Consider the following 17,274-nt stretch of genomic DNA (forward strand, 5'->3'; position numbering starts at 1 on the left):
TATTATTTGTAACTATTGTGAAGGGTTTTGTTTCCCTAATTTCTTTCTCTGCCTGTTTATCCTTTGTTATACACAAGGCCTCTGATTTGCTTGAGTTCATTTTATATCCAGCTACTTTGCTGAAGTTGTTTATCAGGTTTAGGAGCTCTCGGGTGGAATTTTTGGGGTCACTTAAGTATACTATCATATCATCAGCAAATATGCAACAGTGCAACTGAAGATAGTAACAGTGTACCCATATACATAAAATAAATAAATAAATCTTAAAAAAAAAGAAGATGGCATAGTGTGTGTGTGTGTGTGTGTGTGTGTGTGTGTGTGTGTGTGTGTGTGTGTGTTTGGCAGCTGCACAAAAATACAAAATGCACATAGATCCTCAAAGGCTGAGAATATTATCAGAGCTGCTGAGAACAAAGCCTAAGTCCTGGCAGCCCTGACAAGTTCCGGTCTTCCACTAGTCCTTTGTTAGACAAAGCAAAGGGACGTGCAGTAACAAAAAACTGAGAAATGAAACCTATTCAGTGAGACCACATTGGGTTTTATATGAATAACGTCTACAACTACGTGGTGTGCTATCTCTCAACTGAGCATTCAGTGGGTTGCTTTTGCTTTACTTTAAAGTGGCCACCTCTAAGGACATCAAGAATCTCAGTATTTTTAACACTGTGTAGAAGGTGCTTTCAGTGAGTTTGAATGTGAACCAAATATTGGCCAATATTTTACTATATCTCATAGAGTATTGGTATTATTACCATTAGGATAGTATTGTTACACATGGAATGCACTGTGTAGTAGTAACTCTGTCAGTCTTGGGAGCAATGCTCTGCAGTTGGACGAGTTGGACATTGTGTGAATGAAGAACTTAGGGCACAGCCAGGCTAAAGTGTGTCCTGGTTTCAATCTGTAATGGTTCCCCAGGAGATCAGAAAGTAAAGGCTTAGACTGCATCCAGTGATGGGAATGTTTGGTGATAATGGGGTCCTAAAGGCTCTGACCTTATTGGTAGATTCACCTATTGATTGGCTCACATCTTAGTGGGTATTAGAAGGTGGTGGAAAAATTTAGGAAGTGAACTGTGCCTTTGAAGGTTGTATTTTGTCCTTGGTGTCTTACTTCCACTTTTCCTTTCTTCTTCCCTCCCTCTCATTGTTTGCTGGCCTTGTAGTGAACACCTCCCCTGCCTGTGTTCCTCCTAGAGATATTCTTTATCATAGGCTCAAAGGTCGCCAAGCCGAATAAGCAGGGACTGAGTGAGTCCTCTGAAACTGTGAGCCAAAAGAAGCTGCTGTTGGTTTTCTTAGGTCCTTCTTGTCACCAAGATGGAAAACTGACATAATGTGGCTTGCTGAAGGCTGTACAAGTTAATAATAGAGCCCAAGTTCAAACCCAGGCTTGTTGGCTCTAGAGTCTACAACCATGTTTCTACCAAGCTGTGTTTCCCAGTCCCTATGTCAATCCATTCATCAGCGGTACAAAAAGCTCGTGACTCTGGATAAAAGTTGCTATCATTGCAGCTGTCGGTACTATTTTTAATGTCTCGAATGTCCACAGGGTTTTGAAAGACCTCATCAGTAGATATCAGTAGATAGCCTCGGTGGGATGAATAGGGGAAAAAGCATGATTGCATATCCTTCAAGTGAAGTGATGTAAGCCATGAATTCTCACTAAATCCCACTGAGCCCTGAGAACTCCCCATCTCAATATGCTGCCAGCACTTTCTACAGGATGTTCTGCCTGCTGATCCCTGCTCTGAGACCTCTTGTCTCAGCACCAGAAGACAGAAGAAGCAGAGTCCACCTTGAGATCCTCCCACAGGCCTTCACTGAAAATTAGGAGGTTTTCTTTGCAATTTCAAACTTTGTCTATGGGTTTTCCATTTGTGTGTTTTCATCTTCCTTTGCAAACAGTGTGGTCCGTTTTCTTTCTATTTTGCCACGCCGAGGAGATGCAAAGTCAGGAGGGGAAAATATCTTTCCATATTCCATCCTAAGGAGTCTTGCCAGAGTCGGTCCTTAGGCTGCTGGATGGAGGCCCAATCCTGTTCTCAGAAGCCACGTCCACAATAAACATCTACAGATCAGGAGCCAGTTTGTGGCCCCAGTAGTCCTGTTCACAGAGTGACAGACTAGCTTTCCCAGCCCTGGATAGTACTTTGAGAGAACGTCATGTCCTTGGCCCTGACACCCCCTCTGCTGGGAAGCAGCATATTTCCCATTCTCTAGCTCTCCTCCACCCCCCACAGCATCAATTTTAATAATTACACAGGAAGTTCCTTTTCCTTAAGAAAAGATGGCTGTAGCAGTTTTCAGCTGGGTGTTGACTTCTTTTTTTTTTCTTCTTTGAATCCCCAAGAGTTATGACACAAAGGGAATGAGTCACATCTTTGAGCTAGTGTCTGTGCTGGAGTGCCACAGTAGTCAGTTCTAAAGTTCAAGTACAGGGCTGGGCTTCACAACAGCCTCTGAGCAAGCCCCTTACTCTCCCACAAAGGTCTGTGGGGAATGTGGGAACGAGGCACCGGGGAGCAGAACCGCTTCCTTCGTGGCAGGCAGTGCCCTTGCAGAGTGACTTGGTTACTCTGGGTTAAAGAAACCGGAGTGAGAAAGGAGGAGGAGAAAGCAGAAAAAGGGGTGTAAGCCACACCCACCAGAGTCCACAGCTTTGCCCACAACATTGGTCAAAAATTGAGTTTAATGATTTTTAAGAATACAACTGGAAACAATAGTCTTACCATTATAGCATTAATTTAAAGCAAAATTCGAAAATGGCTTATCAAAGAGTCTGTGTTAATTAAAATGGCAACTATGAGCAACATTTTTCTTTTAAAAGGCAGGGTTATTCCAAAGGAGCTGGAAGACAGGATTTGAAGTGTTTTTATAACAAATAAATATTTCTGGGTGATAAACATGTTAATTGCTCTTATTTGGTATTATACACTATATACATTCACTGAAAAACCACACTAGTTCCAAAAGTATACACGGTTATTGTTAGAATTAAAATTCCAAAAGAACCAAAGACTGCTACAGTCCAAAGTCCAGTTTCCCACAGCAGATGATAATGTTCCATGCAGACTTAATGCTTCCCCTAAAATACCTGGGCCCCGGGCTTAGAGCCTCTGCATCTGGACCCCACAACATGTTAGGTTCAGACCTTTCTATACTGAGGCTTTCCCATGCGCTCTCTCTCTCTCTCTCTCTCCCCGTTACTCACCTGAAAAATGCTGCACAAATATCTTCCCTGTCTCAAAGTCATCGTGAAGTGCAGATGAGGATATGGCTGCCCAGAGTGTGACGTAGTGTTTGGTGTGAATTCTGTACAGGTTGATAGTTACTATCATTATTGACCTTTTTGCTACTCCTGTCGTGCGCACGTGTCTGTTTTTCCCCCATGGGAAGGTGTACACCTGATAGCTGGCTTCATCTTTGTGGGGCCTATAGTGGTTTGACTCCTGGATTCTTTCCTCTCTGTTGGGTTCTCAGTATGACCTGAGAAACACCTGTATTGGAGTCACCTGGGGGAACTTAGTGACATGTCAGTTGCTGAGCACTGGCCCAGAACCTTTGAGTCAGACGCTGGCTTGTCAGCTCTGATTCCTGCCTGGCCTCTTCTCTCTCTCAGCTCTGCTTGGCAGCACTGCAGACTGTGTGAAGTGTTTCCTACGTGCTGTGCTGTCTACATCCCTGGGAAAACCAGGACATTTGGGGGCGGGAAGTGGGTGGAAATGGATCAATTAGCATAGAGTTTTTGCTTGAACTTTACCCTGGCTTTATGGAGCTTGGAGACACACAGAAGGTTGCATTCCTCACTCTGGAGCTGCTTAATTCATTCCCACTCTCTCAGGTCGTGCTTTTGGCTTATTCTAGCTCCTTGGCTCAGTGATATTTGCTTCCAGACCGGATGGGCGACCGGAGCTGTCAATGGAGAGGTGTATTAGCTTTCAACCCGAGCCAGGTGAGCACCTCTATTGTTGCTCAACACTTAGGCCATCCAAGCCTAACAGTTTCCTAGCTTGATAACATGTCCGTGCTGCTGGTTTTCCTCTCCTTTGTGACCATAGTGTAAAGGCAACAGGCACAAGATGTACTCTCTACAGATCAAATAGCTGGGGTCAAGACTGGAAGCTTGCTTCAGTTCTAAGTTGTATGTTTACTACACATAGAGTCTTGGAGTTCAATCTGAAGCACCTAAACTAACCGCAGTGACAATAGCAGAATAAGCAAACACCACCACCACCACCACCACCACAACAACAACAACAAAGCAAAGAAACAAACCAAAACCAAAGCCAACCAAACAGAAGTCATACAAAGGAAACAAACATAAATCCAAGTTAAAACCCACGTTGTCAATTTAGTTTTGTTCCTTTTTTAGAAGTTTTACGGATCCTCCTTTGCCTCAGCGTGTTTAGTTGGGTGCAGGAATGGCCCCCAATGATTACCTATCCCTGTTAGCTCCTGCAGATCCCAGTCACGCACTCGAACTTTGCTCATGAGCTGTTAGCAGACATTTTGCCAGATGAACTTTGAAAAAGAACTTCCAAGTCTCCTGTCTTCCATCCGCCAAACCAACTTCCATTGCTTCAGGGATGACCCCTCAGTTCTAAAAGTGTGATCGATGAAGCAGAATCCAGCCAGGGCATTCTATCTCAGTTGACAGCAGCTTAGACCAGACCTCTGAGTGAACCGAGTAAAAGTCCATCCAAACTGTCTGCCTGACTGCCTTGATGTGTGGACACCACACATGCCATGGAGGATGGTTGTTAGAATGGTTTCAGTGATCTATATAATGGGGACATCAGGGATACTTCTTGAACTTGACAAGGACAGGAGCTGAATACACCACATGAATTACCTGGTCCATTAAAGTCCTATAAGGGAGAGGTGGTTGACTCCCTGCATGTCTGTCTGGTACATCACCCATCCGCTATGTCCAGGGTATCTGTAATCTCCATTACAACAACTCCCCCACCCACCCACCCACATACACACTCAAGCCCATACTGGTAGAGATGCCATTTGCTGCACAGAGATCATGAAAAACAGCAAGGAGGTGTTGAGAAGCTAGGTTCTCATTTGCTGTATGAAGCTGAAGGAAATCTGAGGATTCACTGATTAATTGGGTCTCCATGTGAAGGCATGGCCATTATATTGTTCATGGGTATACAGTCTGCTGCAGGCATCTGTTTGCAAATGCAGCGCGGAGCTGTAGAATTACTTGGGGTACTCGCTCTCCACCCACATACCTTATTCCTTCTCATTTGCTCAGCAGGAAGGAATCGCTCTCCTGAGTCTTGAGGAGGAAAAACATTAGCTTCAGAGATGTTAAATGGGTGACCACAAGTGACAGCTAAGAAAGTAGCAACATGAACATTTAGGTCTAGTGCTACCTGACAGCAAAGCATAAATAGATTTTGCACAGGAAGAAATTCCACCTGGTGGATAGATGTCACTGCTGAATGTGACCCACAACACCTTTTGTGATGGCGGAGACCCCGTGGACCACTGGGTGCCACCGGGCACCACTGAAATGCTTGGATAATCAACCTCAAATGCATTATGAGTTTGCAGACCTTCGTCCGAGCATTAGAAAAGCATGTTGTCCCGCACTCAAGGTACTGTGCGCTCTCATCTAAGGGAAGCCAAACAAAACTGAAAAGTGTCTATGTGCCAGGATGAGGTACAAGAGCTGCTTCAACGGTGGCATGCCCGGCCCACCCTCAAATGAGCAGAAGAAAAAAGCCCCCATCCCAGCCACCTGCTTCTAACTTCTTCCTCCTGCCTGCCAGCTCAGAGTAAGATGGGGAGAGCGCCAAAGACATTCTTAGGCTTCCGTTCTTGCTGGCACAGTGGCCAGGAAGAAACCCTGCTTGGCTGGCTGCCTTGGGCACCTGCCACCATCGTGTGTTTGTTTGACGGGTCATGGGGAGGAAGCAGAGTACTTCTGTTAGGCCTCGGGCATTTCAGGCCCTAGTGACCAGCTCCTGGGACAGACACACTCCAGGACTTTCTCTTCCCTTCCATGTACCTCCTTCTCCCAGCTACCTGAGAAACAGATGATATAGTTCTACCACCTGCTCATGTGACCCAAGGATGAAGGCAGGGGGCATGAGTGATGTGCACTGAACAGACACCGAGTTTCAGTCTTTCAATCCCAGTGATGGAGCCCAGATCCCCACTCCCACCCCCACCCAGGGGACACTCAGCAATCTTCTTCACATGTAGGATCTCACACCATTCCCATTTCCTTTCAATCAGGTCAGATCAGGAGGGCTTCTGGGAAAGCTGGTCCTCGTGGCACACTCCTGTCATTCCTCTATCCAGGGAAGCTGAGGTGAGGAGATCAAGGTTCAAAACTAACCCAGAGGACATTAGTGAGACCCTGTTTCTAAAACAGCATCATATCTTGGAATTCAGCTGAGGGCCTCTGATACCACTTTGTCTACTTTTGTATAGATATTATGAGTTACTGGTGTATCTCAGGATGGCCTGGACTTGCTTTGTGACCTTGGACTTATGATGTACCTGTCTTCCCTTTCCACGTGCTGGAATGATAGGGGGTAGCCACCACATATACTCCTTTAAGGTTTTCATTTTGGTTTGATTCATTTTGGTTTGTTTCGTTTTGGTTTGTTTGGCATTGGTTTGTTTCATTTTTTAAGTGTGCTTCTAGGGATTAAACCTAGGATTTCAGACATGTGAGGCAACTACTCTGCCAATGAAACTGCAACCACGGCTCCCATGAATGATTGGAACACACCCAGAGTCTCACTGTAGCTCCCTTCCTGTCTCAACCAGGCAAAGAACTACTTAAGAGGTATATCTTAGACAGGAGGGTCTTATCCTTGATAGAACAACATGTCGGTAATTAATGTGCTGAGTGCTGATGGCTGGCAAGCTTACATGGGCCTATGGCGTGAATGGCACATAGTCAATATCCTAGTTTACAGTCTAAGCAACCAAAGCTCAGGGGCTGGAGCCAGTTACCCAGCACCTTACAATAAGGCCCAGGGAAGGAAAGGAATGTCAGTCTCTGCCTTTAAAGCCTAGCTTCATTTCTGATTCTTTTGTTGAAAACAGTGTCGGAAACCTGAAATGACTCCTACCCATCCATGTAGCCTGCACTCAAAGAGGCTCTGCTGGCCCATGTCCCCTAGAATCTCTCAAATCGCCCTTTGAAACAGGTCTCTATTTCCTAGTCTCACAGAGGTGGCATAGCCATCTTTGGTCCTACATCAAGCCAGGAGTATAGAGGATGAGCTCCAACTTTTTTGTCTCTATCTCTGTGGGTTTTCCTTTTCTGCCATCTGCCTCATTCTGAGGCCTGGTTTGCCAGGACAGGCTGTGGAGGGAAAGGAACACCCACCCACCTGGACTGGGTGGGCACTGGAAGCTGGCAGCCCTCTGCAGTTCAGTTCTAAGGTCTTGGAAGCTCCACGGCCAACTTCTTTCCTATAGCCTCCTCCATCTCTGGCTACAACCTGGGCTGCTGGATAGAGAGAAAGTCCTGGCAGATCCTCTGCACATGTTCCTCATTTGTACAATATGAAGGTGCTCTAGCTCTATGCGCAGGGGGTCCTGTCTCTGTACCAAGGAGGGGCTGATATGGCTGCAGGTGGATCCAGATTCTCCTTGCTCTACAGCTGGCTTCTTGTCTTCCTCTTATTGGTCCCCTATCTCTGCTCTTCATTCATCCCTTTGAGCTCTCTAATAGCTACATGTTCTGACCCTTCATTACAAGCTATTGTATGGTTCCCTTAATTGCACCTACCACCCCCAAGAAGAAATGAAAAACTCCAGAGCCAGGAGCCAGGTTATTACTTTGTGCTTATTTGCTTGCTTTTTTAAGTTTTATTTTTAGCTATATGAAATGCTTTGCCTGTATGTATGTATGTATGTATGTATGTGTACTGTATGCATGCCTAGTGCCCATGGAGGTCAGAAGAGAATGATGGATCTCCTGGAACTGGAGTTATATACGATAGGAAGCCACCATGGAGGCACGAGGACCTGAACCCTAGTCCTCTGCAAGACAAACATGTGCTTTTACCTGCTGAGCCATCTCTCCAGACCCCATCATGTGGAAAAGAGCCAGCTTTAAGTGACTTGAATCTGGGTTCTAATAGTCTTATGCCATCTATTTCATATGACTCCTGCATCTCCTATTGTGGCTTTGCAGCAGTGACAGTGGCACTCTCCAAGTGGGAGTTAGGACATACCAGGACCAATGCTTCATCCTTCATAGCTCCTTCCCATGGAACAATCAACTCCCTCCATACCTGGAAATGAACTCTGTGGGTGATGGAGTCTGCTGTTAGAGGAACACTTGGCCTCAGACAGGAGTCGTAACTTGTAACATCCTACCTGCCAATACATGATGTTCGTAGTGTCCTTACTGCCCTTACTGCTCCTGAGGGTAAGTCACCTGCAGGGTCACATCCCATGGTGGCATCAGGAGGGGAGATATTTTGTCCAACTCCTGTGTCATGGAACACTCAATTGTTTTTATCCATGACAGACCTTCGACTGACCTACCTGATCCTGATAGGAATGTATTGAGGGGAGCTAATCCATAAGGGCTCCTTTCTGATTCTCCTATGACTGGTGTAGAAGTCGTGACGGATGGAAAAAGATCCATGTGAGTCTGGAATGCATAGACACCTACAGGAGTTCCTTCAATGCCTTGCAAACAGGTTTGCTCTTAGACTGAGCAAGTACCCTCAGTTGGTGAAGTGATTCATTCACAAAGCCTTGGATTTAATCCAAACACTTAAGTGAACCCCGGGAGATATCAAATGATTATAAGCCCAGAATGTAAGAGGTGGAGAGAGAAGGTCATCCTCTGCTATGTAGTGAGTTCAAGTCAACCTTAGATTACCAGAGGCAGTGTTTAGAATGAAACAAATAAGGGACTAAAGGGATGGCTCTATGGATAAGAGCACTGACTGCTTTTCCAGAAGTCCTGAGTTCAATTCTCAGCAACCACAGGGTGGTTCACAACCATCTGTAATGGGATCTGATGCCCTCTTCTGGTGTGTCTGAAGACACGATAGTGTTAAGAAAAAAAAAAAAAAGGTAAAACTAAATAAATATTACTGCCAATCCCCAAGGGGAAAAAAAGAAAAGAAAACAGACCAAGAAAGGTTTGCTCTCTGCCTGCTGACTTCCACCTACCAGGCCTTCTCACAGCTTTCTCAAAAGCTATGGCCTCCTGTTTGCATTCTGTCTCCCTCCTGTGGGCAGAGAATGCCCAATACAGTTAGCACTTTGTACCCCACCCCCCACCTCCCTTCCCCAGCTCTTGTTTCCCGCCCTCTGTCCCGCCATGGGCTTCTGCCAGCTTAGCCCACAGTGGCCTCCCTTTGTTTAAGCATCTCAGTTTCAGGCAGACTTAGCCAGCCTCTTCATTCACCCTTTAGAAGTCTTGACAGGTAGCCAACTGAGCTGGCCAATCGTGCAAGGTTGGATACCTGTACCAGGACTCTGCTGACTGCTTCCTGTCTTGGTGGCTTCCCACACCTGGATACCCTGAGGCCCTGTTACACTGGGACATAAGTGCCCGGATATTCACCTCAGCTGGCATTAATATACCATCTGGGGCTGCTGACAAGGGCTCTTCCCATAGCCTTGATCCTTTCTGGGACTTTCACCTCTCTCTGCTCTTTCCCAGGCCATTCAGTCCACAGCTTGTCCCCACCAAGGATCTCTGGTGTCAGGAATGTAATGACCTGGCTAGGTTCTGTGATGGTGAGGAGAAGCAGGGTGTTATGTAGAGAGTACAGGCTATCACTGGGGACCTACCTGCTTCGTGCCTCAGGTTCCTCTTCTGCACATGGGTACAGTACACTGTACACTGATACTAGTGAAGGACAAAGAAGTCCTGTGAGCTATCCCAGGATAAGCATTCTACAGAGAACAACAGCAGACAGTGTTGTTCTCTGTGAGTTCTACAGGGATGTCCTGTCATCCTAGGTGTTCATCATGTAGAAGTGGTCAAGAGGCTGTGCAGAAGCTTCGCTGCACTCTCTAGATCCTTGTCGTGCTTCCCAGTCAGAGATCCATCTGAGAAAAAGAGGTAGAACTTCCATTCTTACAGTTTAACTTTAAAAAAAAAAAAGGCAACAAATACTCATAATTTAGGAAATTCAGACAAGCAAGAAGAAGACTTTTTAAAAAACACATTTTGCAGCCAGGCGGTGGTGGCGCATGCCTTTAATCCCAGCACTTGGGAGGCAGAGGCAGGTGGATTTCTGAGTTCGAGGCCAGCCTGGTCTACAGAGTGAGCTCCAGGACAGCCAGGGCTACACAGAGAAACCCTGTCTCGAAAAACCAAAAAAAAACAAAAAACAAAAAACAAAAACAAAAACAACAACAACAAAAAAAAACCCAAAAAAAACCACACACACACACTTTGCTAATACATGTAGTCACGGGCACAAAGATACACCCATGCACACTATCTATAGTGGAAGAACAGAGTGTGTATGTATGTACATAAAATCATTTGTGTGTATTTATTGCCACTTCAGGCATGTATATCACTCATTTAATAGTCTTATTCCATGTGATGTGGATCGCATATATGAAGTGTTTCATACATGTTTGTAAAAAGTAAGAAATGAACTCCTATGTTTGTCAGAGCCAGGTTTGCCATTTGACCTTAGGTGATCTTTTGTTCTTATCTACAAATGTTTCCATGTGGAAAGTGTGACAGCCGATAGACCTTCCTTATTCATCTAATTGACAAAGAAGGTGCTGTCATATACATAGTCGTCAAGACTTTCAGGGTGATTAGAGGCATAGCTGATACCCAGAACTTCTCCATGAAGGTCTCTGGGGTTCCCAGAGGCAGATTTAAGAAGCATCTGAGTTCTGGAAGGACAGGGGACCCCACACACACACCCGTTCCCTCGTCTGACACTTAATGCAGGTGAGTATCTGTTCTGTTAAGAGCTATGGCCATGGGATGCTGTGTTAGTTATTATGGTGATAACATACCATGACCAAAGCAACACACAGAGAAAAAAGTATGTATTTGGGCTTATGGTTCTAGAGGATTTTAGAGTCAATCCATGGTGGCAGAGCAGAGGCAGAGGCAGGATATGAGGGCTCATATTTCTATCTGCAAACACAAAGAGAAGGGGTCGGGGGACTAGAAATGACTCAGGTCCTTTTACTCTCAAAGCTTACTAATGACATGCTTCCTCCAAAAGGCCAAACCTCATAAATGTCCCCAGACTACACCAAGAGACCAAGCATTCAAATGCCTCAGGTCATGGAGACCATTTCTCACTCAAACCATCAAGATGTTATGAGCCCTTTCTGGCCCTGTTTATTGTCCGGTTCCTCATATAATATAACACAGCCCCTCACTAGCATATACTTCAGTGATGGTTATCTTAGAATCCCTTGGCCCCAGCCTGCCCTGGACTAAGTGTGGTACTTGTGAACTTGGGCCTGTGGAAAGAGGTTGCACTCTCCCTTCTGGCTCTCTTGAACTCATTTGTCCCAGTTGAAGGTTAAGTTTCCTTGACCCATCACATTGCCAGTTATCTGCCTGCCACTGTTGGTTTAGAAGCTGCTTGATTGTCAGCTCCTGCCTGGCACACCTGGAGTAGGCACACTTTAGCTGTTCCAAGGCAGAGCCTGTGGCTGGGATAGCACCTGGAACCGTTCTGAAGCCTAATCCCTCCTCCTTGTGACTCTTCCTGGATTCAGTGACAGGTGGCTGGTGGTTGGTGGCTGGCAGCTGGCGGCTGATGCCTGGTGTGGCTGGCAGAGTATACAGGGTTGGTATACCTGCCAGCTGGGTCTTTGATCATAATGGGGCTGTCCACCCAGCCCTCACATTATAGAACACAAAAGCTTCAAGAAGCCGCACAAAGAACTACCAAGAAACTGCAGGAAACGTGCCTGTTGTTTCCTGGCTTCAGGTCTGGAGTATGGGAGGATCCTTGGCATGGGTGGCTGGTAGCCTGGCAGTTGTGAACACAGCATTGACCTTGAGATTCAGCAGAGGCTTTGGCCTTTTGGAAGCCTCTGCCGCTCACACTGTACACTGACTTAAGGGCAAGTTACTCAGAGGAAGTTGGTGGAGTTCAAATACCTAGGAAGTGTGTTTCTTTAAGAACAACAGTAGTAAATAGAAGCAGCAGGTAAGATTTATTGAGCATTTGTTCTGATCTGGAGCCCCAGAGTCCCAATACCTGGGCTTAACGTTTACTTCCTCCAACCCCAGGTTCACCTGTATTCTGTAAAGACAAGACAACAATCATTTCCCTATCGTGGTGGCTATGAACTGTGAATGAAAAGGTCTCCAAACATTGTCATGTCTCCCAGACAGAAGAAGATCTTGTGGTTTAACCCACTGATATCCAACACATCCAACAGTAGAATGCTCTCTACTGTATCCCATCCTTTCCTCTGTGGAGCACTTTTCCTTATATACATAGATCTGCCAATGTAAGGTTCTGACATGGATTGCTAGGATGACCTAGTTCTGGTTACTACCAAATTTAAAAAAAAAAAAAAAAAAAAAGCAGCCGGGCGGTAGTGACGCACGCCTTTAATCCCAGCACTTGGGAGGCAGAGGCAGGTGGATTTCTGAGTTCGAGGCCAGCCTGGTCTACATAGTGAGTTCCAGTGAGTTCCAGGACAGCCAGGGCTATACAGAGAAACCCTGTGTTGAAAATCCAAAAAAAAAAAAAAAAAAAAAAAAAAAAAAAAAAAAAAAGCTGTCGTAGAAAAGAAGGCTCTGTTGCTCACATAGTATTTGACAAATTGAAAAGTGACCTGCAGATAACCATGAGGAAGTCTTCGGGTGAAGACTTTGTCATGGAGTAAACAGACTCTGTCGTCTGGCCGTGTGGACTTGCCTCAAAATGCCCATGGAAGCTCCTCTGAGCACCAGGCTTCAGTGGAAGTCCCAAGCCCATGTCCTTATTTGAGCATGAGTAGTATTGATGCTTAACTAGTCTTATTCGTTATTTCCCACCTGCCTGGACATTCTCTGGTTACAAAGATGCTGCAGTGTCCAGCAATATGACCATTACCATAACGGGACTAAGACCAACAGAGGGGAGGTTGAGGAAGCTGCATTTGTGGTCATTGTTGGGATTAAGGGCTAAGAAGAAAGATAACATGTTAACGAACTCAAGTGAGGAGGTCTCAGAAATAAAATCACCCAAATCACCCTTCTGTTAGCCATGCATACCTCCCTAGCACCCGTTCTGTAGAGGAAAGATAATAGATTTCCTTTCCATCTCAGTCTTTAGTCAATTAGAACAGAGCATGCTGATAATGATGCTTTGTGCTCAGGGCCCTTCTGAGGAGGAACAGGGGAATAGGTGGGTGTAGAGAGGAACTGAGCCTTGCTTGCTGGGAGTTTGGCTGGGGTACCCCAAGCCTCTCTTCATGGTCATAGCAATCTTTCCTCCCTTTGGCCTCTGTCAAATGCATTTCTTCCTCTCTGCCTTTGTCGTCAGTGCATGAAATCTTGGCTGCAGAGTTCATAGCAATTCTAGGTCACCTGCTCAGGTTCTTTTTATCTCGTTTCCTCCCCTGACCTGATCGTCTTTCTCTCTGATCTTTCCCCGAGCCGGCCTCTCAATTCTTTTTTTCCCCTTCTCAAAGCAGTTCAGAGAATAATCTGCATTACCACCTGCCTTAGACATTTGCCAGATTCAAACGTATCACCCTGTCTCCCTTACCTGTACCTAATCCATTGTGGTACTCTATCCCCTCTCCATTGTCCCCGTGTTAGTGTCTGCAACCCACCTTTGGACCAGGATTCTAAGATATCTTGTGAGCACTCCATATCTTCTAGATAGGTAGGTTTCCGGAAATGGCCTGTCTGGGTGAGTTAAGATAGACAGTTGGGGAGGGGACATATAGTGTAAAAGGACAAAAAGGAAGCAACTCAGGGAGGAGACGGGGCAGGGTAAGAAGTTTCACTCTGCTGTCATTGAGAAAAGGCCCCTAGACCATGTTAAACAGGCTATTGTATTGCAGGGGGACTGGAATCTGCCAGGGTGAAAGCAGCTGGGCCACTCTGCAGGATATTGGAACCTCCAGACTGTTGTAGATTTGTAGAGAAGATACTGAGTGGTAGGGGAAGGCACTGGGAGATACCCTGAGGTTCAGAATGAATGAAGTGTGCAGTCTTCTGGGAGTTGGGATGCCAAGTGTCAGGGAGAAAAAGGATTAATCTCGTGCACCTAGAGAGACCTGAGTTGCTACCTGGAACCAGAGAGGACAGTGTGGTTGTTTATTTTGTTTGCATTTCAAGTAGGGGGTGGAATTCTTATGTCTGGAACTCTAGTGAGAGGGTCCAATGGAAATGAATATTTGTTCAGAGAAAGAATCACTGTGTTTGCATCTGGTATAGGAAGGTGAGTTTTATATCACCTTAGCTGGGGTAGGGTGATTTCACCAGACATTGATGAAATACCGATTTAGGTGTCATGGAGAAAGTAGGCTATTTGTAGGCTGGGGTCCCCCCCCCCCCCCCCCCCCCGTCTTTCTTTTTTGTTTTTGAGACTCTCCCACACGAGTTCAATGCATTTTGATTTCATCCCCACTCCCTAAACCCCCTCCCCATATCCCACTTTCAAATTCATATCCTCATCTTCTGTTATTTCTAATGTTATTACTATGATTAGTGTTGCACATACCCTCTGGTGTATGGCCCGCTACCAGGGTCCGAGCCACCTATCTGAGGGCTTATTCCTGAAGGAAACTGACTCGCCCATCCTCAGTAGCAGTTGACTGCCCTTAGCTCTTCAGCTTGGATCTGGGCTTCGTGAGCTCTTCCCCAGTCCATGCTGGGATTTTGACCAGTGTGGGTCTGTGCCGTTCTTACAGCCAGAGGTGCTGAGTGTTCATGGGTGCTACATCTGTCGTGTCCAGAAGACACTATTTTGCAGCAGTCTTTCTGATCCTCTGGCTCTTACAAGGTTTTCGATTCTTCTTCTGTGATGGGGTGGGGTTATAGAAGCCCCACGGTCACTTATTCTGTGGACGTTGACCTGTTGGGGATCTCTGCAATAACTACTACCCACAGCAAAAAGAAGCTGTTTTGACAAGGGCTGCAGGCTGCACTCTATAAAACTTGGGATAAGTATGTAGGAGTCAGATGAAAGTGCTACTGTTACATTGGGTACATCTTGCTGTGCCAATGATTATTGTAATTCACAGGATTTACAGCTGGGTAGGCCTGCTGATAACTTTTCACTTCTGGCAGCTTTCATGGCACCTTCCAACACTCTGAGAGTCATCTACCAGGGAGGAGGCTTCCAGGTCTGTGCCAGCTTGATTTCTTCAAGTCCTTGACTGATGTGTGTGGTATCTTCAGCAACAGACTCTTCAACAAAGAACAATGAAATAGCAGCCTATATTGTTTGGGGGAGGTCTCTTGGGAACCCCCCCCACCCCCCCACCCCCCCGCCGCTGCCATGGTGGTTGTTGTTGATGTGTTGAGAAAGGTCTTGATATGTCATATAGAATGATTACAAGCATGAATCACCTCTCTGAGGTAATGTGTTTCTTCAAGAGGTTAGCATTTAAATTAATACAGACTGAGTAAAGTTTGACTTTTCATGGTATGGCTGGGCCCGCTCCAGTTAGTTGTAGGCTTTAAGAGAACAGACTTAGGTTTTCTGTGGCAAAAGAAAGTGGGAATCCTGACTCCTTGCCACCTGCTGTCTTCAACTGCCTGCTTGTCTGCCTTGCAGATTCTGGGCTGGGGAGTCTCGTGATAATGTGAGCCCACACCCCCCCTCCTTTCCATCCTCCTCTGTCCTCTGACTCTCTCACACAGACACACCCTCTGGGAAATATTAAATCCACAGAACAAAGGAATTAACTTGGATTCCTGAAATGTGTGCAGAAATGAATAGGATTTGATTGCAGGTAGAAGCCTCCAACTGAAAGCCTTCAGGCTGGGTGTGATCGCCCTGCAGGCAAGAAAGGAGGGAGAAAAGCTGTCTTGATAGTTCTCTGTACAGGCATGCCTCTCTCTCTCTCCCTCCCTTCCTCCATCCCTCTCTCCTTCTCTCCCCCCCTCTCCCTCCCTCCCTCCCTCCCTCCTTCCCTTTCTCTCTCTCCCTTTCTCTCCCTTTCTCTCTCTCTCTCTCTCTCTCTCTCTCTCTCTCTCTCTCTCTCTCTCTCTCTCTCTGTGTGTGTGTGTGTGTGTGTGTGTGTGTGTGTGTTCACGTGCACAAGCATGCATGCACGTGAGGTATTTGCTGACCACTTACTATGCTCCAGGCACACCTCTACCCATTACTCAGGGTTGCCTTTTCCTGAAGCCAGGGCCCTGTTTCTTCTTCCATTGTTCTCTGGCAGCTTGCAATGTGATCCTGGCAGGCTTTCCTATTTGTTGAATGCTCTGTGATCTCCACATCAAAGTCCCTCAGGGTCCTGGGCAGCAGAAAAACATCCAGGAGTTCTTCTCCTGTGTCAGACATGGATGGTTCCAGCGTCTTCTTCCAGGACATTCGCAGTTTCTTTACCCTGAAGCCTCTTGAAGCCACTTAGTGTCTCTTCATACTGAGTGATCCCATTTATTCACCGTGTGTGGCTTCCTTACTGGCAAGCGTTGGTAAAAATAGTTCTGCAGCCACAAGGGACAGGGTCCTCTGAACTTAGTGACTCTAAAAACACTTGGCGTGAATAATGAAAAGCGCAGGCGCAATGATGGATGCCTCTCGCCCTCGTTCCTTGTTTGCTTGGTGAAGCAGAGTGTTTAGCCCATATTTTCTAAGAACTATGTAGGTGGATTGCTGGGGACAATTGATTTTTTTTTTTTTTAAAGAGAAGTATTGTTCCTCTGCATGTGGAAATGGTGAAGCAAAGAATAATATTGAGCAAGAGTCATCCCGATGACCAGGCCCTGGCTAATAGCAGAGACAGTGTTGCTATGTGTTTGGGTTACTGTGTGCTGCAGGTTGGGCTGCCCTATCTGAAATGCTTGGGAACACCAATCCTGGGGATTTCAGGTTCTCTTTTTTTTTTTTCTTTTTTCAATGCTATGGATGCATAGAAACAGCTTCAAACTAGGGCCCTTGACTTTTATGTTTCCTATATTTCTGATGTGCATGGCCTGATGGTAATAGTATACAACATTTTTAATGATTTGTGTATGGGATGAAGTTTATGATGAGGATTTTCCATTTGTGCTATCATGTTGGCCCTCAACACATTTTGTATTTTGGGACATTTTAGGTTTGGGGTGTAGGGGTTGGGAATACTGGTGCTTTCTTGAATGCAGCACTTC

At 45.9% G+C, this 17,274-nt stretch overlaps 1 long non-coding RNA gene across 8 annotated transcripts in view; it reads left to right on the forward strand.

The window, feature by feature from the left end:
* LOC116082619 overlaps positions 1–17,274 on the forward strand; it is a 214,574-nt gene that overhangs the window by 165,916 nt on the left and 31,384 nt on the right. The window contains exon 1 of one of the 8 annotated variants that reach the window (XR_004115373.1): positions 13,909–13,938. The exons of the other annotated variants lie outside the window; for them this stretch is intronic. This is a non-coding gene — a long non-coding RNA (uncharacterized LOC116082619). Of the gene's footprint in view, positions 1–13,908; positions 13,939–17,274 lie in introns of those variants that run through there. 8 annotated transcript variants of the gene reach the window in all.

This window comes from Mastomys coucha, unplaced genomic scaffold (genome assembly GCF_008632895.1).
Source record: "Mastomys coucha isolate ucsf_1 unplaced genomic scaffold, UCSF_Mcou_1 pScaffold7, whole genome shotgun sequence".
NCBI classification, from domain to species: Eukaryota; Metazoa; Chordata; class Mammalia; order Rodentia; family Muridae; genus Mastomys; species Mastomys coucha.